Raw genomic sequence first — 23,983 nt, forward strand, 5'->3', positions numbered from 1 at the left:
AGAATGTAAGAGGCAAATTAGTATTGTGTAGCATAGTAAAATGTCAAGGGAGAAACAGTTTATAAATACTATCAAACTAACATTATAAATTAAAGAAAGCAATTATTTAGTCTCAGAAAATAGCAGGTCAAGGGCAAAGGGCCTCAAGCTAAGAATGGGAAAGCTTAGATTGCAAAAAGTTCTCTGTGGAACAATTAGTTGACTGTACGCATACCTAAAAAAAGTTGGGAAAGATATGTCTTCAGTTTTTAAAAGTTCCCATTACAGTAACAACGTCAGAGCAAACTCGTACTGAAAATAGGCTGCATTAGCACAGAATGGGACGTGCTCTTGGTTCACTGAATTACTAAAGGCAACTAACTGGAGAATATCTCTGGTTTCTGCATCGCCCTGTACTTGATGTATTACATCTTCAGCAAAGTAGGCATAAAATGCTAATACACAGTCAGAGTAAAATGCTATTATTCTGGGTGCAGCGTGCTTCACATTTATGTTACTACGTTGTAAATTTCTGCATATGGCAATGACAAATCAGCTTCTCTTGCTGTAGATATTCAAGTAGAGTTTAAAGAAGTCAGTCAGAATAATGATATCTTTGTGAGAAGGCAAGACTATCCTCTTAAATAAGTAGGCCAGGACTGACTGACCTGAGTTCTGACACTGCTAGCTGCTCTTTCAAGTACTTAATTCCTCTTCCCACTGAAGTCAATATGGATCATATGCCAAAAGCATATCATGCAATTTACTTTGTTGATTGTTTGTTGTTGTTGTTTTCATGAATATCTGCAATGTAATCAGTAAAGTCAACAGTACTCTGGAAACAGGACAAACAGTCTCATCTAAATATCTTTACTCATCACCTGAACAAAGAATTGGATGGGATTCCAGTTAGTTAATTTGTTTTCTTCAGTTGGGTAGCTCTTCTCTTTGCAACAGCACTTCAAATATCATGCATTTAAATGGTTACTCTATTAAAGCTTATTCTATTCCTCAGAGAAAAAGTAGTGGATGTTCTTTTTTTTTTTTTTTTTAGAAAAAAAAAGTAAAATGTGATTTTAAGATATCTTGCTGGGGAAAAATAATTCTAAGATAGGTCAAGCTTTGAGTTCAAACTAATTGGTGGTATTCCTTCAAATTATGGATTTTTTTCACAATCCAGATATGGATTGTCACAGTCCAAATGTTTGTTTGTATTAGCATGACATTTTCCATTCCCTAAGTTCTCAAGGGAACATACATGAACGTTGATGGCAGAATTTGTCAGAAACCTGTAAAATACACATCTGAGTCTTAAGCTGTTTATCAGAAATAGGAAATAAAAGTGTAATGTTAAGCCATTGTCTTCAAGTTAGCAATGCCAATTGCTCTAACTTGTCCTTAAAATCTCGGAAGTGGGAGTGGTAAGGATTGATGAACTTAATTGGCAGCAGAAAATTCCCGAAGTCTTTCAAATGTTTCTTATGCAAAATAAACAAAACATTCAGAACTATTCCTACCATGATACATTCCTGAATGATGACTATATGCAGGGTTCCTTCTGCTCTGGAATGGAGCATATTCTGGAAAGGAGGATAGAAACATAAAGTACCTGGCACTACATTTACTCTAAATTTATGCTGATGAAAATAAAATTCAGGAGGATAGCATAAGTCCTGTCTAAATTTAACCTGGAGCTAAGCCAGGAAGTCCTTCCTCCCATCTAAACTGCTACGAAAATTCTCCATTAACATTCAGTTCAGATTAGTTAGTGTATTGTTTGAATAAAGTATTTCTAAATTACACTCATTAAAAATCATCATGACTTAACAAAATTATATGAAAGACTTTCTTATTGTTTGGAGTTCAAAAGTAAGAACATCCTAGAGGCACTGTGGGCATCCATCAGATAAGTGAAGAAAGATAAAAGATGGCATGTTACATTATCCACTTAAGTGCCACTACTCCATCTGTAAGCTAATGAGAATTCATTACAAAGATACTAGAGAAAAGCAGATTACCTTGGATTTATGGCAAGGTAAACCTGGTTTTGTTTATTTGTCTGTTTGTTTGTTTTCAAAGTCCTTACAAATGAACCTCCATTATCTTTTTTGTTCTGCTTTTATAGTTTACTCCTCTCTGTGAAGTTAAAAATAGAAGATCAGTATTAGAAAGCTGATTCAGACCTGATCCAGCCTATCCATCTGCTTTGTCAGACACCTGAGCTTGAAGCAGGGAAGCTTCTTCACCTGCATTCTTACACAACCACTAAGAAGCTTCAACTGGTCATGTGAGACAAGATTTTCAGAAGCGGCCACTGATCATTTATTTGCTTCCAAACATATGATTTGTCAGGAAGTGTTTAGCGTGGACTCTGAGAATTATAAAATCAAAGAAAGAAGGGCTGGAAGAGACTGTGGTAGGGGACACAGAGAACTGGGACAATCCAATAGCCTGGAGAAGGAAAGGGGAAGGAAAATGTTTTGCAGCTAGGGAAGAGGTGCAAGCAGAGATAAGAGTCCCGTGTGAGGTGGCATGCGCTACCAGCACTTCTCAGAGCATCCTGGGCATGCACCAGCATCTCTCTGACAAGGCTGAATAACAAGCAAATGATTTCACAGTGAAAAACATAACTCGTCATTTGATTGGATATTGGTAAAGTACAAATAAATGTATAATACAAGAGAAAAAGTGTGAGTCAAGAGAGGACGTGTAAGGAAAAGCATTCCCATCCTCTTCCTGCCCCATCAGGACTCACATTGCTTCCTTAATTGTTACCAGGAAATGTGACTTTCTTTTGAGAGACGCTTGCTGAACTCTTTGTGGATTGTTCTGGTGGCTCAGGACAGGAAGAGGGGTGTGATGTCCTCTGCAGCAGGTCACTGTATGTGTTTTTACAGGAAACTGAGAGCCTATAGACAACTTTTGAAGGCAGAAGGCTCGTCCACTAACTTCTGTCCTGGTAAGATGTACGTAGGTCGTGTGTTCAAATGAGAGCTCCCTGTTGGACAGGAGCTCCTTACTCTTGTTCTACCACCTCGATGCTGCAAATTGTCCGTCAAAGCCTATCCGATCAAACCTCGTTTCAGTAATCCCTGCTGATGCGAGGTTAAGAACTTTAAACCAATGCCTCAAATTGCAGCAATCCGGCTGCTGCTGTAAATTGTATCTAAGTTTGGCTGGATCAATAGGATCCAAGGTCTCCATGTATTCTGCTCTTTCTTTCACCAAGAAATAGACATGTTATTATTCTTCTGTCTTAAACAAAGATATCATGGCACAGAGAAATAGGGCATCATTATCCTTTCCACACAACGCACAGAAGCCCTTACCTGCAGGATATTTATCCAGACAGGTCTAAGAGTGTACCTGTTACCCACTTGGTTATGACTGCAGTCTGTGCCCTCATCTCCACCCTGTACTGAGGTGTCATATTAAGAAAGGGGACAGTTCATGAGTTTAAGTCCTCACTGGTGAATAGAAATTTTGCTGTTCCCTGTTAGGGTTTGTTATATACTAAGAGTAAATTCTCTTGCCTGTAATATTCTGGCAATGAGTTTTTTGTTTTATTATTATTTTTTTGAGATTGATTAAATGCTTCAGCTTTGCTCAGTCTATTAAGCTCAGCAGCCATTTATTGCTTCATATACTACAGTGCATTTGGGATTATCCCTTAAGCACTGTGTGTAGAGAGCATGTAGCAGTGAGATACAAATTGTGTGTCTTGGAAATGCTTTTCTGGAAATGAAGAAAAGGAACTGTCAGAAAAAGCCGGGATGGTTAATATTGGCACTGGGTGCCTCAACCCTTTGTCATCAGTACTGTAAGCTCCCATTGCCTATATCAAGTGAGTGATACTAAAACAGATTCTGTGGTATTACCTGGTGTACCACTGCTGCTACCCCCTTACCTGCCTGGTAATTCCTGGTGACACCTGGTTCAGAGGAAAAGGGATTTTCCTGCAACTTCATAGAGCCGTATGAGCAATTGCTGCTGTGCATTGGCTGGGACATTCAGACTCTTAATCTAGTGAACAGCTACCGCTGCCTCCAAAAGCTGCAGGTATCACTATTCTGCATATTATGCATATTTTTAGAGGTCATATGTGCATCCTGCTGGATAAGGCAATCTTCAAACATATACCAACTATGTTAGCACACTGGCTATCAACACGAATAAACCAAACCCTCGGAAGTCTATTACTGAATTGTGAATCATGAGTTTTCAGTTACTTTTTTTTCTTTTGTCTTGCAAAAATCGATGGTTAGCAAAACAACATGAGCTTCAGTGGAGATATGCCAGTCTACAGCAGCAGAGGGACTGCTCTTTGATGCTCAGCCACTGTTACTGACTTCGAGCAATCATCTCAAGACTCTCATTGGCTAAATCATTTGCTTGGTTTGTTGCTTAAAACTGGATTGGCTTTCATTTCAATAATGTAAAAATGAATAGTCACATGCATCAAGAATTAATTCATAGAATCATAAAGGTTGGAGAAGACCTCCAAGATCATCTGGTCCAACCATCCTCCTACTACCAATGTCACCCACTAAACCACGTCCCTAAGCACCATGTCCAACCTTTCCTTGAACACCCCCAGGGACAGTGACTCCACCACCTCCCTGAGCAACCCCTTCCAATGCCTGACTGCTCTTTCTGAGAAGAAATGTCTCATAATTTCCAACCTAAACCTCTCCTGGCACAACTTTAGGCCTTTCTCTCCAGTCCTATCACTAGTTATCTGTGAGAAGAGGCCAACCCCCAGCTCCCCACACCTTCCTTTCAGGTAGCTGTAGAGAGCAATCAGGTCTCCCCTGAGCCTCCTCTTCTCCAGACCAAACAACCCCAGTTCCCTCAGCTGCCCCTCACAGGACGTGTGTTCCAGGCCCCTCACCAGCTCTGTAGCCCTTCTCTGGACACGCTCCATGGCCTTGATGTCCTTCTTGTAGTGAGGGGCCCAAAACTGAACACAGCACTCAAGGTGCAGCCTCACCAGAGCAGAGTACAGAGGGACGATCACCTCCCTGGTCCTGCTGGCTACGCTGTTCCTGATACAAGCCAGGATGCCACTGGCCTTCTTGGCCACCTGGGCACACTTGTCCACCTGGGCACACATTCTGTCTGCACTGTTTACAGTATAGTTAACCAACCTGATTACCTATAGTTTACCCTTCCATTTGTTTGAATGGGTTTGTACAGTACTGATTTTAGAGATCTTGATAGCCAATGAGTCCCATGCACAATGAAAATAAAATGTGGCTGCAATGTTTTGGTTTTCCTTGCTTTCTGCTTCTCTATTCATCCTCCTCTATCATGCCATTTTGTTGTGTCTGTCCATTTATGCTCATCTCTTGTCCCGATGTGCACTCCCACACTCTCAAATCACTCCATTGCTAGCCCACCAGAGCATTTTGCCTACCCTTCCTCTCGACCAGGTTTCTGATGGGATGCATCTTCCCTACTAGAATCCCCTTGACTTATGGGAGAAGGTAGTGTTGCAGATAGAATAGTTTTGAGGCTGAGCATTGCACAGGAAGGATGATTTACAAGGCCATATCCAGTCACGGGATTTGAAGTGCTCTGAACATAACACAGATGAGACCAGCAATCTTCAGAACATATGAGACCAGAGACAGAGAGTTTCCCAACATGGTACTCTGCAGTGACATGGCAAGAGTTTAGGACATCAAAGAGGCCATGATGTCTTCTGAGAGCACATTCAACTACATAGGTATTCTCTGTTTCCCAGAACTGTGACCCAATTTCCTCCCACACCAGCCTGGGCACTCAGCCCTGCATCTCTGCTGCCCGAGCATTCAGGTCACCAAAAACACAGCTGAGAGTTTTGTTCCTCCTTGGCTCCTTGCTACCCCCATGTTACTGCTTCCCTTTGAGTCTTCAAAATGCTTGACCACAGTCAAGAAAATCCCCAAGTTGCTCCCATTTCCCTGACCAAACAAGCCTTAAATCCATATCCCCGTCACATGTATTTATCACTGGCTTCGAGTCTTTTTCAGCAGTGGAGGCTGTCCTTGATCTCAGTCCCTCACGACACCTACTCCATCGCTCATTTTATCAAAATATTTTCCAGGTTCCTTACCTAAAATTATCAAGAGTAATCCATGTATGATTATTATTCTATCTTAGAGCACACACATTCTGTCAGGAGGATATTGATACCAAAAATTAGTGCTGGCTTCTTACATCATCATGTCATTTTCAAGCAGTGTTTTGGGAGTGATTTTATAGCATCAGAAATCACAGTCTTCCATTTTAGCATCATTCATTTTCTTTCCTTTTCAGTTTTTAGTTCAGTGATAACAAAGGGTCCAAATTATTTTTAGCAGTTTTCTTCTGATTTTATTTATTTTTAAATTGTTTTGATCTTTTATTTTAAAACAGACTTTTTTTAGTCTTAGCAGGAGTCTTAAATAGTTGTGTTTTTTTCAGTAGCCAAGCCTTCATGAACAAATTTTTAGAGTATTGGGTGGTGGTCACATCCAAAATAGAAGCAGGCAATACACTACGCAAGTGCACAAACCTTCCATGATGATTCCAAAGCACAAAATATCCAGCATGGCACACCAAAGAGCAAGTGCTGCTGCGAAGTTCCTCACTGTAAAGCACGGTCACTTCTTCCCTGTTTCCATATCATGGACCCAGCATGAACCTCAAGCCAGGCAAGAGTATCCATGTTAAGAAACCTCAGAGAGAATCTGAAGAAAAATGTATTTCCAAAGGGTCACCCAGCTGTGCCAGCCCAGACACTACCAGTCCCTAATGCCTGTCCCAGCAGGAAAAGACAGTCAGCAGTTGACTCCCCTCACAACATAGCTTGGTCTGACAGAGACTGAACTGTTCCCAAAGTTGCTATGAGTCTGACGAAGACCCTCAATACACGGGTGAACCCCCAAAAGAAAGATTATTCACCAAGTCTCTAAGCCTTCCCACAAGAACTCTTATTACATTAACTCATCCTTAACTACAAAACTATATTATTATCTCTTTTCCTCATCTCCCTCTTTGTATAGTTCAAAAAGGTCTCAAAATTATTTCTGTATGCACTTCTGGTGATATTTATTTTGGTGCACCTTAAGTACAACAGAGACTTATTTTATTTACCTAGTAAAGCCACATCTTGTTTACTGATTGAGCATCTTCTGCTCTTTTTTCTCATCAGGTGATTTTAAAATTCACAACAGATCCATATAATGAAGCTGCTAAGTCTGAAAGCCAAAGCATTCACACTGAGAACACACTCTGAAAGAAGAGTAAAATCTAACTGGGGTAAAAATAATCCAGGCAATGTGCAGAGAACCTTTCTGGGCCTCTCACATAGATCACCCACTCCGTGCTACAGGTAAACAACCATCAACATTCATGAAAGCACACGCAGGCTGCAAAATGGTCCCTCGGATCCATCACACAGAGCCCTCCCGCCCTGTGAGGGCTGACATGCACTATTTCATTTTAGCATTCATACAGACATGCAGAGCACACAAAACTAATGCTTCACAACTAAAAAATTCCAAGTAGTGTTTCAAAAACAGTATGTTCCCTCTTCAGGGCAGGTGCACCAGGCATCTCTGATCATGTGCTGCTGGCAGATGGTGCTCAGGAGGGCATCCTGAGGGCTGCTCAACCTGTCCTGTACGTCTCTGAACCTCTGTCCAGCAACCTTGAGCTTTAACCTTTGGTCTCAGCACTATGCAGGGCATAGCATTCGATTATAATTCAAAGCACATATTGCTTGGATATCTCAGGCTCTCTGTTTAGTGCCTACTGTTCCACCTCCTAAAGAGAAAGCCTACTGTCACGCTGCCGATGCTTGAATAATGGTGACATTGGGGTTATTTTTCTTTCATCCAATGAAAGGTTTCTTTAACCATGACTGTAGGAGGATAAGAAGTGAAATACTAACTGCATTTATGTTCATACTGCTAACCACATTGGAAAATGACTTCATTTTTTTTTTAAGTATTCACTGAGGAAAATGGATAACAATTTATGAACATTCACTCACAGTCTTTCCCAAGCAGACTCTCATTACTATTCATCAACATAGCAGGCCGTGAGATTTAGCAGAGGAATAGTCCTTTCGTTTCTAAACTCAGTGGGTGAGTATGGAGCCAAACAGTGCGTGCTGAAAATGGGGAATACCATTTTTGCAGAGCTGTTTCTAACTTTCTGTGGATGGGCAACCCTTAAGATGGGCTGCCTCTTCATGGCAGCATGCAACACAGTCATAGTAGTTCATTCAGAGTCAATCTCCTCATAACCAGAAGCAGTAAAGTCCACTTGCGTATGAGCTTCCCAAGTGCTTATTTCCAGGAATATATATTTCTGACAGTCTCAAGTCACACAGCCATTACTGGTCATCCCAGTTCTGCTGCAAAATCCCCTCCAACCAAACTCTACATCTGTCTGTACAAGGCAAACTAGTAGACACTAAGGTAATTAATACAATTAAGAGGCATAGAGCCAAAGTATGACACACTGGGAATAGGCTGAGGTGCTTCTTGGAAACTGAATTTACGAGTTACCAGTTTAGTAGGGTTCTTTTTAAAAATCAATGAGCATGTGAACAAAGGTGATTTATTTGATATAGTATACTTTGACTGCCAAAGTTTCAACAAGCTTCTTAAAGTAGCTAAGCTTCTTGAGAAGAGAAAAGGCGTCCTCAGAAACTGACCCCCAGTTAAAAGGTAGGAGATAAAACACAGGAATTACTGGCAACGTTTTGTAGCAGAGGCTGGTTACCAGATATTACCACAGAGATAAATGATAGCGCTTGTGCCGTACCAGATGTTTGCGAGTTATATAGCAAAAAGGTAAAGAAAGAAGTTGCAATGTTTGCAGATGACACAGCTGTTTGGAGAGTAAAGCTGACTATGAAGACATGCTGTCCTTTATTAATTGGTGACAAAATAGCAGAGAAAATTCAGTGCCAATTCATATACTATAGCATATGGGAAAAATATTATAAAATAAACATGCAAAGTGATGGGACACAAATTAACCGTTACTCGGGAAAATTAACTTGAAGCAGTTCTGGAGAATTTTCTGAAAATACCAGCTAGTTTCTCAATGGTGGTCAAAAAAGCAAAGTGTATTTTAAGTATTACTAGAAAAGAAGCAGAAAAAAGTAACAGTAAAAATGATCATAATGCTGTAAAAATCTATCACGCATTCCCATCTCAAATGCAGCAGATATTTCTGATCACCCTGTTTCACAAAAAGCACAGTACAGAAAGAGAAAGGTGACAGAGCAATAAACGCATGCAGTAGCTCCCATATGATGACAGACTACAAACTGTGGGAATCTTCAGCTTCCAAACAGTCTTTCATTAGTTTTCACAATACCAGGGCCAAAGAACCTCAAGGCTCTAAGTTCAAATAAACAAAATGAAACCTTTTTTTCCACGTAGCCCAGAATTGAATGATGGACCTTAATGGCACAGGATATTATGCAGGTCAAAAGTATAATCAGTTTTTAAAAGGAATTATAAAGTTAATGCAAAATAGACTGATGCTTTTTTGTGAGATAATCTGGATACAGTCTTCATCAGAGGAAAACTTCCTTATAAGCCCTTTTTCAACATATGTGCCTTATTTCAGCATTTTAGATACACAGTGTTGAGTTAGACAGACTTTGACCTGACCTACTGCAGAAGTGGTTGTGTTCTTGCATTTCCTGATCCTGGAAAGAGCCATACCCAATGTGAAGTTTTTCAGAAATAAGTGACGTTTATAAATCTCTTTATCATTTCCCTTCTTATCCTATTGCCTAGATATGCTGTGGAGTTCTTCCCAGTGTAGGTCTCTCAAAAGCTTGAGTCAAGACTGAAATAGGGCAGTTGACCCTGGAGAGCCTGTGAAGTTTGAAGTCCCTTCCAGTCCTCCAATTCAGTAATGGGGGGACGTTGTGGCCAGTTTCTGATTGCTCAGGAACAGGATACCTAGGAGAAATATGTCTTGAACTTATCACTATTCCATCACTATGTATCACTATTCCATCCCGAGTCACAAGTTCACAGTTCCCAAGGAGCAGGAAGGACATTTTGATGTGCAGCACTGAGGGAATACTTTGAAAGAAATCACCGCCACAATGAAACAATGACATATAGGATGATAAATGCCAACTGCTTCTTTTTCTCTGCCTATTCCAGAGCAGATAACATGAAGCAGTTAAATAGAAGAATCTCATTTCAGTGGAAATCCTCTCACTTAGAGAAGTTCTGGGTGCAAAGTTAAGCACCTGTGTTTTTTTTCCAAAATTTTCCTGTCAGATAGTTCCACATGAAGTTTAAGGCCATCTAATTGTTTTTATTATCATTATACAGCTAACGCAATACTGTAGTGTCTTCTAGAGATCCCCATTAGAAATAATATCCCCCATACAGGTACCAGAAGTGTACAGAGCCAAGGTCTCTACTGTGCTAAACTTGGATGTTAGAAAGTCATGAGGCAGATTCATATCCAGGATAGCAAATCTAGCCCAGTCTTCAAAGCCAGACAGATCACACTGCAGAAAAAAGGGACAGGCTACTACATAGCCATCAAACTACTTCAGGAGAGTTTCTAAATATTCTTCTGTGTGAATAAAGTGATTGATGGTCTTGCTATTTCTCCTCATATCTCAGTAGAACTTGTGGCTGATAACTACATTTTGTTCTTGATTAAAATGGCACCCCTTTGCTAAAATCTTTGCTGGGTTAATGGAGCAGACAGTCAACATTGGGTGGGATTAATCACTCCAGAGAATTCAAAAGCATCTCCAGTATTGCTCAAGGAGGCTGTTTCAGGCTAGGAAAGCAGGACACAGAGAAGAAGAATTGGTAGAACCCAAGCCGTAATCCCTCTCTCTGATGACAGAATCTGAATTGCTCTGTTATAAACCCAAGTATTTGAGTAAAGATACTTACCTGCATAGTGTTGTGTTCATGTCCCTCAGGTGACACAGCTGTACATATTTGTGCCCATAATGCTGGCTCAGCAAACCAGCAGTTATTGCTGTCTGTAACTGAAAGCACTAAAACCCTGTGTTTACCCATGGGCTCGATTTTGCTGCCTTATGTCCACAAGGCAATATAAAAGCTACTGCCTTACTGTTAAGTGAAACAGTTTTAAAGTATTTAATCTGATGAATGTGGTACAAAGCCAAATAACCTTTTGCCAGTTGTTTGCTGCACTTACAGTTACTTAAAGGTGATAGGGAGAGTGATACAGATGAAGAATAAGAATAAATACAAGATTAATTTAAGAATCTATCTTTGCAGAGTAGACTAGCACATAGACACAGTGTCACCATCCATAGGCTGAGAGCACCAGCAGATGCACTCTTCTGGCCCTAACTTTGCCTCTTGAAGAGCTTCTTTTGTCTCTCTATAAGGAGCCTGTCCAGCCTGCCACCAGGCAATGAAATGCAGGAGCACTTCTCAAACCCACTTTGGTGTAAAATCACCATGGTTAGCACTGTCCAGCACCAAACCGGCTGCAGGCAGATGCCTTTGCGCTGGTGGATCTGAGAAACCCCTTTGCTAGTTTTGCTGCCAGGTGGAAACCTCCAGCACAGCAGTAGCGGTGTCTCAGTGAAGACAGCCCTCTGTGGCTCAGCCCTGTCTGCATATTCTGTGGCCTCTGAAAGATGCAGCAGTAAGGCACGATTGCCATTTAAGTATGAAATCGTTTAGAAACAAGCAGACATGGCCAAAATTACATTAATGCACTGACTGGACAAATCCCTGGAAAACTGTGTATGCAAGAAGATTCTCGCAGCTTTCGGTGAGATCTGCCTTTTCTGCCAAGTCTGTTGCTCTTGGTTATTCATGATTTAACTCTGAGGTATTTATTCAATTAAAAAAGCGCTGGAGGGGTGAGGAAGGTTATGCTTGGTATGAACACTAAATGAAATATGCCTGTACTCAAGAATTAACATTCATATTGAAGCAGGTCAGTGTTTAAATCAGTTTTGTTAGTCTCTTTGAGTTCTGATAATTTAAAAAGTACCTTACTTCTGTTAGCTGGCTAAAGACTCCATTAGTTACATTTTTTATAGAGAGATCACAGGCCAACATGACTTAGCGTTCTGAAGTCTGTGTTCCCACATAGCTCAACTTATTCAAGTAAGAAGTGCTAAGGTTTTGTCTTTGTGTTAATATAATTCTAATAAGAAGTGGACTAATACTAGTTTAGGCCTAACGTTACTAAAGCCTGTTATTTCTTTGCTTTTCCTATTACCCAATTTGTAACTCACACTGGGTAGTAACCAAAATGCCTGCTGGGTGACTTTTTAAGTAGGTTTTCTTTGCAGCCCTTGTAATTGAACGAGGTGGGGCTGAATCTGCCAGTCAATTTTAAAAGGCTTTTTGTAAGAATGTTATGAGCCACCACCTCATGTTTAGAGCTGTGATTACTTTTGAAAAGGACTGTCTTTTCAAAGGAGATCTCACTTTGTCAAATACTGGAAAGGTTTTCTTGTTTTCTTGAAATACAATTATCCCTGGGGTTCTAGAAGTGGTAGCTGCTAAAAGGCTAAATGAAGCAGAAATCATTTATATCATTTGTGTCAATTGATCAGCTGACACAAACAGTTGCAGCCTTATTTTACCACATCAGAGTATTGATACTGCTGTGCCCAAATTCTGTTGTGATTTCCAGTGGGTTGTCGTATACTCGTTTGTTAATGTTACTCAATCTATTTGCTGTCTTTAGGGCTCTGGTTCCATGTTATTAATATTGGACCACTACAGCACTTGGGTAAAGAAAACTGATAAGGATCAGGGAGCAAATTACATTATGCCCGGTTAGCTGGAGCACCCCGAACACGATTCACATTGACAATGCTTTACACTGCCTCTCTGAGTTATTCCTCATCCAATATCGGAGCTACAACAGTAAATACCCGGTCTGGCATATGGTCTGCACAAACAAAGTTATCCCTTCAGCACGTCTAGAGCAAATCTGAAGCAGTCGAGTGAGTCGTCCCACTTTGGTGCCTGTCATCATCCAGCTGCGGCACTCTAATTCCCCATTGCTAGGTGTCTAAAGCTTCGCGTGATTTCTCTCGGAACCACAACTTAAGACAATCCGTCCCCAATTCTTTTAAATCCATCTGCCTTATTATTAAACCGATAAACTGCAAAGTCTTACCCTGTTGCGTGTGATTTCTCTCCTTCGGAGCAGCTCAGCTGTCTCATCAGAGGCAAGCCAACACCAGTGCTGTCCACGCTTCTGCTGTGACATGCGAAGTGCGTGCTCCCCAGCCCGCTGCCACTGGACCTGCCACGTGTGTGAGTAACACAGGAGTGCACAGGTAAGCAGGGCTTGGTAAGTAACACAAGAGTATTGCTGGTTGTGATAACGCTCTCTCGGCAGAGGTAAAACCATGTGCCGCAGCTCTGGCATCTCAAGTGGTGTATCTCCGTGAGGTCTTAGGGCCAAACAATGACCAAACGTGAAAATCTCAGGAGTTGTTTTCTAAGTTTTAGCAAACAGGTTTAAACTGAGAAACCTAGAAAACCAGGTCCTGCTTTCATATCAACACAGAGACTGGTAACAGCAAGTATGTCTTTGGTGACGTTGTTTTCTAGCTGACACATCAGATATCATGGCATTACTAAAAAACTCATTTTCAGTCATGTTTGAACCAATGGCTTGAGAAGCCAATATATCTGGAGGTTGGGAACATGTAATTATATCAATGTTTGTAGATTTGACTCTTTCTCCTGTTGCACAGTGTTGTGTCCACAGTGACTTCTCCACACAAAAGGCAGTATTCCCTGTAGAGCACAGCTTCACCTTTTTTATACAAACTGTCCCAAAACTGTTCAGGAAAATGAGTCCTGATCCAGCTGGAAGGCTGTCAACACAGTTGGCTCACAACTACTTGCTTCCTTACCCCTAAACAGGGTTCTCTTTTTGCTTGTCTCCACAGCAAACAACACACAGAATAATTATGGTTCTCATTTAATGTTCTGTGAACACGCGAGGGCTGAAATTAAATATATTTTTTAATCCTCTCAGAAATACGAACAGGTTTGTGGATAATTTTTCTTGTATATTTGTTTTTTTCTTTCTACTATTACTACTTCCCAAGGTTTTTTTGCTGACATTTGCTGACTGTACAAATCAGGGCCTATATTTAACAATATTAATTGGCCAGGAGAACCGTTAGCACAAGTCCAGGGAAGATTTTGCTATGAGTGAGCTCACTGCTGCACAAATACACCGATGATATAATCTCAGCAGCACAGATGCCTTGGTGTAAGGCCTTTAACAATCCAGTACTGATGCTCTAGCTGCAGGAGACACTGCTAGGTTCTAGCAAAGTTTGCTCAGCCCCAGCACTACATGAACGTGACTAGAGTCATTTGAGAGAGAAGCTGTCTCTGAAAGCAATGTAGTCACATGTATATTTATCCCTATATTCCCACTAATGAATTCTGCAAGACCAGCAAAAAGCAAATAGAGAGATCTTGGAACACAGAACTTGGAAAATTGGATAACCTAGCAAGGGAGAGTTGAGAGCTGGCAGTAAATGAAGAGCTTCAAACACACAAGGTGCAACATTTTGAGAGGGTTTCACCGTATAAGAGTGAAAGCTCAAAATTTAAAGTGTGATTTTGCTGAAGAGAAAAAAAAATCATTTGAAAGGAAAAGTAAAAAGGGAATGAAAGTAGATATGCAGACTTGTAAAAAGGATGAAGGAGGGAGTGGGAGATGACTAAACCGGGGCTTCTCTTCCCATGAAAATGTTAGCATGCTGCAATCAAGGAAAAGACATTTGTGTATTTGCTTGTAATCCTGCACCACTGCTATCAAATATCCTACTTGAGTTGTTATCACCAATTCCTTAAAGTGTAACTATTATTTGACTTCACTTTGTACATGGCCATTTTTGTTCAATTCTCAGAAAAGTAGTCAGTGACTGATGGTTGAACATTACACAACTTTCTGGCCTAGCTTATAATTTGAGTAAAATCTGCCTTTGGAGAAAATACTTCCCCACAGAATGGAAGAAGCTATAAACTAAAAAGAACTATAGAAAAAGAGCTATATTCATCATAATTCACCGCTGGACTGATATAGATTTCAACAAAACAAATGTGTTGCATACTAAGCATTTGAACAAATTACTGAGTATTTCAAAAACTGGGGATGATGTAGGCTTTTTTTTTTTTAATAAAAAAATAAAAAAATCTAACATTCTTCAATTTAGTCAGCTTTTCAAATGTTTCTGTTCCATAAACTGAATATCTCAGCAAGAAACAGTGTCTTGCAGATGGAAGGCACAGATCACAGCCACAGAAGAGATACAAAATAATAACTGATTTGATTCATAGCCTCTTCCTATTTCTTTGTAGTCTGAGGAATGCTTGGCTGAGTGAAGTTCTGTGGTTCTTTATTTTGAAAAATCAGAGCCTTCCCATTTCCTCCATAAATCAGGGAGATGAAGCAATCCTGTTACCTTTATTCCATGTACAGTCAGATGATGGGGTTCCACCTCCTTCCTTGCACAGGGGAGTCACCTTCCCTCCTCAAGCTATCTACAGGGACTCCCATTCACTCGGAAGGGATGCCATGACAGCAGGTTATAGAAATGTCTGGGGGGACAACAGGCAGATGGTGAAGGGGCTGGGCACTCCAGCAGACAGCCAGCAAACAGCTGCTGAAGGAAACCAAGGGCTGGAAAAAATTAGGGTTAGGCTCAGAACAGAGAGAAAGGGTAGACCCAAGATGGAGAGGCTCTGCCAGGGAAAACAGAGGATGGCAACATAATCCTCACCTTGGGAATTTCTCTTCAGCAGAAGGCTGGGATCTGCTTCTCCCATTGTTCTTACTCCAAGTAATTAATTTTCATCCTTCCTTTCTTTAAGAAACAGTTGACAAAACTGGGAGTGAGATAAATAACTATTTGTCTCTTTTAGTCTCAGACTTCATTCTGTGTGTGTGTTTCACCGGTAACCTGGAGCCTTTCAACCTTCTTTTTACTGTTTCCAGAACTGTCTTCCTAAACCTTTAGAAAGGATAATATAGAAAAGTACAGCTAAAACATAGCATGAATCTTTGCCTCCATTTGTCCTATCCCTATACCACTGAATATTCCACTTTTTTTTTTTTTTTTTTTGATGAGTTCTAACAGAACCTTATTTTGTATGGTACTAGGTAATCAACCCGTATGCTCTTCCATGGCCCATTGCCCTAGCCCTCATCTAATACCCTGCATAACCAACTGGAAAGCTCAAATCTGTGCATTTCTAATCTCTCGGTACAGTTACTTGGTCTCCAAAAACAAATGGCTGGTAAGGGAGAAAACAACCAGTGAATGAATAAGCAGCACCTTGGTGCTGCTTTCTCAACTTTCCAGCAGTTCTATTGTAAATTCGAGGATTCTAGGAAGGAGGAAAAATGCTCAGTGTGTGCATGGCAAAAATAAGTTGTGTCCTTTCATGATGCTATTATTAAAGTTGCAAAAGAGTACTCTAGAGATGCTGCAGGTTGGATCCTCACTGCTGCAACCTTCCGGAGCCCTGCAGCCAGCAGAGCTATAGAGGCTGGAGCTAGCCGCCGAGCTGGCCTGACAGTCTCACACGCGGTCTGCACGGTGCTGTGCAGCAGCGGCTGGCACGAACTGAACAAGTACAAAATCGAGTGCTTAGAGTATTTCTTTTCACATGTGTAATTGGATTAAGAATTGGTTTTAGATGGGCTCAATCCACAAATACCAGTGAAAACAAGCCAATGACATATACTAATGTGTTGATAAGTATTTTTGTACTCTGAGCACCAGTAATACATTTTTTAAAAGCCCAGTCCTTCCATTTTGTACAGACCTGAGTAGCTTTTTTTGCCTGCATAAAGGTAATGTAATTTTAGAAAAATGTATGTGAGGATTTTCAAGACTGGACTCTAGTAGAAGAAATCGTACCGTAGCAAAATATTATGATGTATTAGCTTTTCAGTTCCGTACACCGCTGTCTTGTCAGAGCTCTGAATTAATTGACTGGTATTGACTACACACTTCAACACTGAATTGCAGAATTGGATTGTTAAGAATTAGATTATCCCCTGTGATTTAAGCTGTTAGACAAAATTGCAGACACATAAGGTTGGAAGAAACATATGGCTCATATCTCCTTTGAGAAAGAATCACATCTATCTAGTATATTCCTGAAAGAAGTTTGTATGTCCTGTTCTTCTAAAGCTTTGATGATGGGAATTCTTTAAGAAACCGCTTCAAATGCTGAGGAAAGGAGTGTCTAACAAATATCTCTCTCGCTGCAAGTCACTTCTCATCTTATTCTTTGTTGGCATGGAGTAGACTCGATTCCCTTTGCAGGTCTTTTAAACAGGTCAAGAATGCTATCAGGTCATCATTCAGTTTCCTTTTTTCTAGATTAAATAAATCTTCCCCCACCCCCTGGATTTATTGAATCTCATCGCTCCTTTTACTCTCATATAGTTTTCTTGGTTTATTTTTTTTTCTTATCACATCCGAAAAGTGGACACACAAGCCTACTTATCAGCGCTGAATAGACCAGAAAAATTACATTTATATTCCCCAGAATTTCATTTGTTTGGCTTATAGGTCAGTAAAATCATTGAGGGAGTAATGTTTTTTAAGCAGCATCATACTGTTGACTCACAGTCAGTTCATCAATGACTAGAGGACCCAAAGCCTTGCCTGCCGTACTGCTGCCTTGCCAGATATTCTCCACTTTGCAGCTGTGCATTTGACTTCCCCCCATGAGGAGTTCTTTGCATTCTTTATTGAATTTGATCTTATTGATTTCACAGCATTTCACCAACGTGGCAGGACTACTTTAAATTCTAATCTTGTTCACCAAAGTGCTCAAAAACCCTTCCATCTTGATGTCATCCACAAATTTTACTCTATTCAAACCATTACTCTCATCCAAGTCATTAATGAAAGCATTGAGTCACGCTGACCCCAGCCATACCCTCGCAGGACCTCACTTACAACATCCTCCTGGTTTGACAGGGAATCATTGATAACTACTCTGGACAAGTGGTATTTCAACCACTTGTGCACCTGCCCAGCTGCAGCGATTTCAGCCTGGCCTCATTCTTTTCTTCTGTTCAGCACGTAAAAACTTCATATGGGACCACATCAAAAGGTTTTAAAAACCCTTGCTCACGTTTGAAGCCTACCATGTACCAGCCAGGTCAGGGATGCCCAGTGCACACAGCTTACGGACTGGATCCTCCAAGTTAGTGTGTGGAGCCCACAGCCAACTGCAAGGCACCTGCCGTACCTACGCAGACAGCAAGTTATGTTCACCTGCGTGATTCAGCCGTAAGCAGGACCTTTGTGGCTCTTACCCAGTAAATCCAGCACCCACAGGAAGGAATGGACTTTTGCAGGCATAGAGATGAAGGGTTTTGTGGGTACAACATTTCCATAACACACGGGAAAAGCAAGGTATCTCCTGTGCACCCTGCCGGAGAGGTCATGTCACCAGCACCAAGAGGCTTAGGTGCGTACAGCACTGAGCTGCTCGTCCTGGAGAAGAGATGATTAGATCTGTTTAACACAATGTTCTTCAAAAGCCTTTATTGCCTGACTATATTCTGCATGTTTAGGAACAAACTGTATTAGTTTGTTTTAAAATGCTTCTCAGCGACAGCCCCAGCCTGACTCCCCCTAAGTCTCTATTTTCTTCATTTTCTCACTTTTAATGACAGGTATTATGTTTATCCACAGGGACTTTTCTTCTAGCAGCTGACAAAGATTATTGTTAGTGCTTCTGAGAATGCTCTAGCACTTTAAATTTGCCAGCATAAAGCTCAGCAGGCTGGGCTGATATCAATGTATCTACATCTCTTAAATTTTAAAACGTATTCTTTACTTGATTTTTGACTTTTCTATAGCCCTGTTAAAAAGAAACAGGGTAAGTTTCTAGGTACCTTGTTTGTGACTTAAAACCACTGAATATCTCAGTCTTGGTGTCATCTGCCTTTCCCCTCTCTAAGCCACAGACCTTCCTCCAGCCTCCCCGTTTCTAACATCCTTTCAAAGCTGTCATTACAATTTGTCCCTTGTGACTCATTTTGTGCCTTAGCCTTTCTGAGTCCTTCCTATTCAGGCACCCTTTGTCCCTCAGTCCCTTTCTGTACAGCTGATTCTGTGTGATTCCTGTTATTTACCTTGCAAGGTGAGCCTGGAAATGCAGTAGGGCATTTCTGCGGTGCTCATTGCAGTCACGAGGACAGCAAGGAGGCAGTGCAGTCACAGGGTAGCTCCATGTCACACAACCTGGCGTGTACACCGCTGGCAAAGCAGCTGCAGCTTCTTTTGAGCCAGCAGTAGCTTAACTCATGGACACGCTGCCTTCCCAAGGTAGTACAGCTTCATATTCACATCCAGCACGTGTCTGTGTTTGAGCTGCAGGCCACTTACAGCTGTTTGCTCCTACAAAGAAATTTCCACATAATTTAAACGGTGGCTATGGATACACCTAATCCCAAGAAAGACATCTACCGTTTTTCCTTGACAGATCTGAAAGCATTTACAAGGGAACCTGTCCTTTCCTTTTGCAGGTGGAGGAACCAAGACGCAGAAAAAAAGGCGAGGGCTATGTCCAGGGCAATGCTCGGCAGGGGTTCAGAAGGGCAACCAGGCTGCCGAATCCCGACCCAGCATCCTTGCCACAGCCTCGCATCATCTCCAAAGATGAACTGCTGACTTCCCTCCATACGTATCGAGGACTTGATGATACACATCTAATTCCACTTTCCATTTTAAGATGCCGCACACTACTCAACTGTTTGGCACAGACAGCAGCAGTGCTCTCAGGAAACTGAAGTTTCTGTAAAGCCCTACACTGCTTCAAAGTATTGTTACAATATCCAAGTTCCAAACTTTTTTGGAAGAGTTTGGAAGTTAAAAGAGTTTGGAACACAAGGTTGAAGCCTTTGTGTTCACAAGATGTAGAGCACAGCAGCACAGTAATGCTCCGTACACTACACTAATGCAAATCACAGTCACAAACTTGCATGTATAGGGTGATGGTAATTGTATAGCACAATGTTTTCACTCTTTCACAGGATGACTGCCACTGCTAGCGTGCATTGCTTATCAAAGATAAAAACTAAAAGGGAATGAAATCTACTACTGTAACCGATGACCTTTACAGCTTCATCCTCTCAGATGAGCCGAAATCTGATGGCTTAAGAGAAAGTAGCCTGCTGAAAAGTCCCTGTGCTCCCTCACAGCCCCCGTGGTACACACCCGCTCTCAGCAGCGCTTCCCTCAGATTCCCACCAAGCCCCGGCACCTGGGCTGGACCTGTGCCACCAGGCAGGTGCCCGCAGGAGCCCACAGGAGCTCAGGAAGCACAGGGGAAGTGGATGTCTTGCAGCATCTATTAATGCTTACCACCGAAAAGGTGTAAACTCCTTTTGGAACAGGATGGGCGAGACTCCCAGAAGGGGGTTTACAAGTGCTGGATGTGAATAGTCCCCTCGTTTTGCAAGCCAACAAACGCCTGCGGCAATGCATTTCTAGTACAGCGTGACCTCTCTGGGACTGCCATCGTGTTCTGAATGAAACTCACACAGCTACCACAAAGCTACTAATTTAGTAACACACTTAATCACAATGCTAACTGGAAGATCATTAAGGAAGCCCAGACTTACACATGCAATCTGGTACTAAGCAGCCGACACCATTTCCTTCTTCCAGTGAGAGAATAAATAACATTATTAATGAAAATAAAATCACAAAAATCCAGCATACAAATTGCTTGTAGTTCCCTGCTAGCACATGATCCACTCAGATCTTTCCTTCCTATATGGCACAATTGCTATTTCTTTCTATGACATCTCAGTGTCAAGCACTACATTTCTGTCGGTGGTGTACTTCATTGTCTGTAATGAGTCCAGCGAGCCACCAACATGCAGTGTCAGTATTTCTACTACTATTATCTGCATTGTGGCACCTCCAAGCTAAAGATCAGAGAGATGACGATGTGCCCAAAGTCCAGTTTGGATAATGTATCCAAATGGAACAAATTCCGCTCATTATTTGATTTCACAGGCACTTAATCGTACACAACGATGCCTAGCTGGCACTGTGGTAGATGAACTAGGGAAAGATTAGATTTGTCAACTGTGACATTAAGATCAGCACAGCCTAGCGCGATTCCCTCTCTCCTCACACTCTCTTAGATGTAGGAGGTGTGATCTCCTCTCATTCTTCGGCAACGGGGTGATGTCAAATTAGGAACCCTGTAAGCTGACACCAAATGGTGGGACGGCTGCTTATCAAGTCCGTTGTCTTCCTTGTTAAAGCACCATTTGTGTCACCCCAGAGGAGATCAGCTATGTATGGAAAATTTGAAGGAACTGCTAGAAAGCTCATAGTTTTTAATGCTATTAAACTGTAAACGTAGTAAATGCTTTGTAAACTGCTTCATGAATTGCTGCCGGGGAAGAGGAGCTGGTCAACGTGTACTAGGGCAGCTTGCTCAGAAGGCACAACAGAAAGCAGGGTCAGGAGGGAGCACTTGGTGTTTCCAGCAAAACCCCAGCCAGCCACACCTGAGGCACTTCCTTCGCGCTGGAAGGGAAGCAGACAAGCCACACAGCACACGTACAAATTAGACTGCTGTTTTTTATGGATGAGACGTATCCTGAAAACTCAAGGTGAAAGGTAATAGCTAAGGAAAAACCTGTTAAGTTTGCCCTAGAATTACATTTCAAGTTTAAATGACTCCCGGTCATTCTTGTTTTCCAGCCTTGTAATTAGGAGCTTGCCCTTATGCCTGGCTGGAGTAAACCTTTAATTTGATTAATGCTTGCACTTGACTGGTGTTGATGACAAGCTTAGGTGAAGCTAACAAACTACAGAGTATTGTCTATCTTGTGGGAAGCTCCAAATGCATCCAAGAGGCAGCTTCTTGAGGAACTGCTCCCCAAGACACGTGTAAAGGATCAGCAAACAGAATGTGTTCCTTTGTAGGAATGAGAATTCACAAGAGGACGAGTTTTCAGGTTTTTGATTGCAGAAGGATGCCGGCTCTGACAGACACAAGCCAACACCCCTCCTGCAAGAACAGGTGCCTGGAAGTTAGCTTACAGTCACAGGCAACACTCAAACTTTACCAGAACTCTGCATTTTAATTCGTACAATCAGCATCTCAGTAAGACCAGCCAAAAGGCGGGATTTTCGCTTAGCAGAAGTGAAAGTCACTTTTGATTTGGTTATCATTTAATTTTCATCCAACTCAAGCAAAGCCACAGACACAGTGTATTCCTGCAATGCAGGACGCTTGAGGAAATCTCCCCTTGGAATATGCTGATGTTCAGTGTACCCCAGAAAAACCAGCTGCTCGGCCAGGTGGGCAGGTTTGTCCCTCCCACGACTCCTAACAGGACCGACAGCAGCATGGAAGCCCAGATGTTCAGTTCCTAAGGTGCTCTGCAAGGAACCAAAGCACTTTTCTAGGGGAATCCTGCCTGCTACTTGATGGCAGTCTGTTGAACTGTTGCTGCTATCACTAGTCTCAATCCCCTTATGAAAGCTTTCTGTGCAAAGCTGTCACAGCTGGATCTGCTACCCATAGAGCGGGCAGTCCTTGAGCCACTTAGCCTTGGAGGTCATGTTCTGGAGAGCGAAAGATCATGGTTTATTGTGCTGAAACTGCCTGCAAGTGAAACACGAGTAGTTTAGTAAAAACAGCCATTAATTTAGCCCACAATTTCAAGAAATGGAGCAGCGCACCCTGACAAAGCCTCGGAAGCTATAAATTATGGCAGCCCTCCCAGTCAGCAGCCCAGAGAGCTATGAACATCCTCAGCCCTGCTAACCTCTTAACCGGATCCCTACTGAGCATCAAGGTATGTCATCTTGTGAGCTGGAATCAGAGACTTTAAGGACAGGTTCTCCTGCGGTCCGCCCTCCTTTATGTGTCGCTCTTCCCTTTCAGTAAGGTTACTGTCACTTAGACGCAATCTTCCCTCACCTTGGCATCACAGTGACAGCACCCCTTGTTGCAGGCTCACTCTCTCCATCCTCTGTGACACTGCCTTTCCCCTGCGTTTTCCTCCTATTCTCCGGCAGTAGCAATCAACTCCTCTAGCTGCTATCAACCGCACACACACAGACCTCCCCTGCTGCCTCTCCATCACCTGCCACACCTCATTTCCAGCTCCCCGTCCTCCACAGCCTCGCACTTCACTTCAGCTGTTCTGTCACACCTCGCGCACGCCGTCCCCCCCACGTTCCCTCTGCGTTTTACCACAACATGGGGTACCGTCAGGCCACCTCCTGCTTCACCTGCGACGCCTGAGTCACGTCCTCATCCTGTCCTCACCTCTCTTCCCCACTGCTTCAGTGGGAGAGGAGGACAGGAATTGCAAGCCAGTCTAACAGGGGACCAGTGTGAGAATCCAGCTGTGTCAGGGCAACGCCGCTGCCTCGGACTGATTTTCTCATGTGGATTCGTACAATTCGCACACACTTGGCCGGGCGGTGCGATGCCCTAGCTATCTACCACCACATTTTACCCTCCAGCACGACCAGATCTTCCCCCTTTTCTGCTCGTCTCCGTCCACCACCGGTGCGTCCCGCTGGGTGTTTCCAGATCACCCCAAGCGTTGACCCCGATGGCGAAGCACCCCAAAAACGCGTGCTGAGCGGGACGCGGGCCCTCAGCCGCTAACGCCAGCTGCAGGTAAGCCCCGCAGCGACGAGGTTGGGCGCCCCGCACCGCTCCTTGTCCTCAGCAGCGCACGGGGATGCCCGCGGCACCTGCGGAGAAGGGAGCGGGAGGGCGGCGGGCAGCGCGCTGCCCTCAGGGCCGACATGGCGGCGGGCGGCACCTCGGGCTGCGCCCTGAGGGTACCGCCGGGCGGACGGGGGCCCCCCGGACACGGAGGGACCCGGGGCCGGCCCCCGGGGACCGCGACGGGGATTTGGGGGGAGCCCCGGGGCTGGGGATGGACGCGGAGAGGGAGGAGGAGGAGGAGGAGGGGTGGGGGA

The 23,983-nt window shown here is 42.7% G+C and overlaps 1 long non-coding RNA gene across 1 annotated transcript; it reads right to left on the reverse strand.

The window, feature by feature from the left end:
- Positions 1–22,190: 22,190 nt before the first annotated feature.
- On the reverse strand, positions 22,191–22,972 carry LOC118162383. Its single transcript, XR_004748430.1, has 2 exons — positions 22,810–22,972; positions 22,191–22,646 (listed from the first exon to the last, which is right to left on the reverse strand). It is a non-coding gene; the product is annotated as an uncharacterized LOC118162383 (long non-coding RNA).
- Positions 22,973–23,983: the final 1,011 nt, after the last annotated feature.

The sequence above is a fragment of the Oxyura jamaicensis genome, chromosome 2, assembly GCF_011077185.1.
Source record: "Oxyura jamaicensis isolate SHBP4307 breed ruddy duck chromosome 2, BPBGC_Ojam_1.0, whole genome shotgun sequence".
NCBI lineage: Eukaryota > Metazoa > Chordata > Aves > Anseriformes > Anatidae > Oxyura > Oxyura jamaicensis.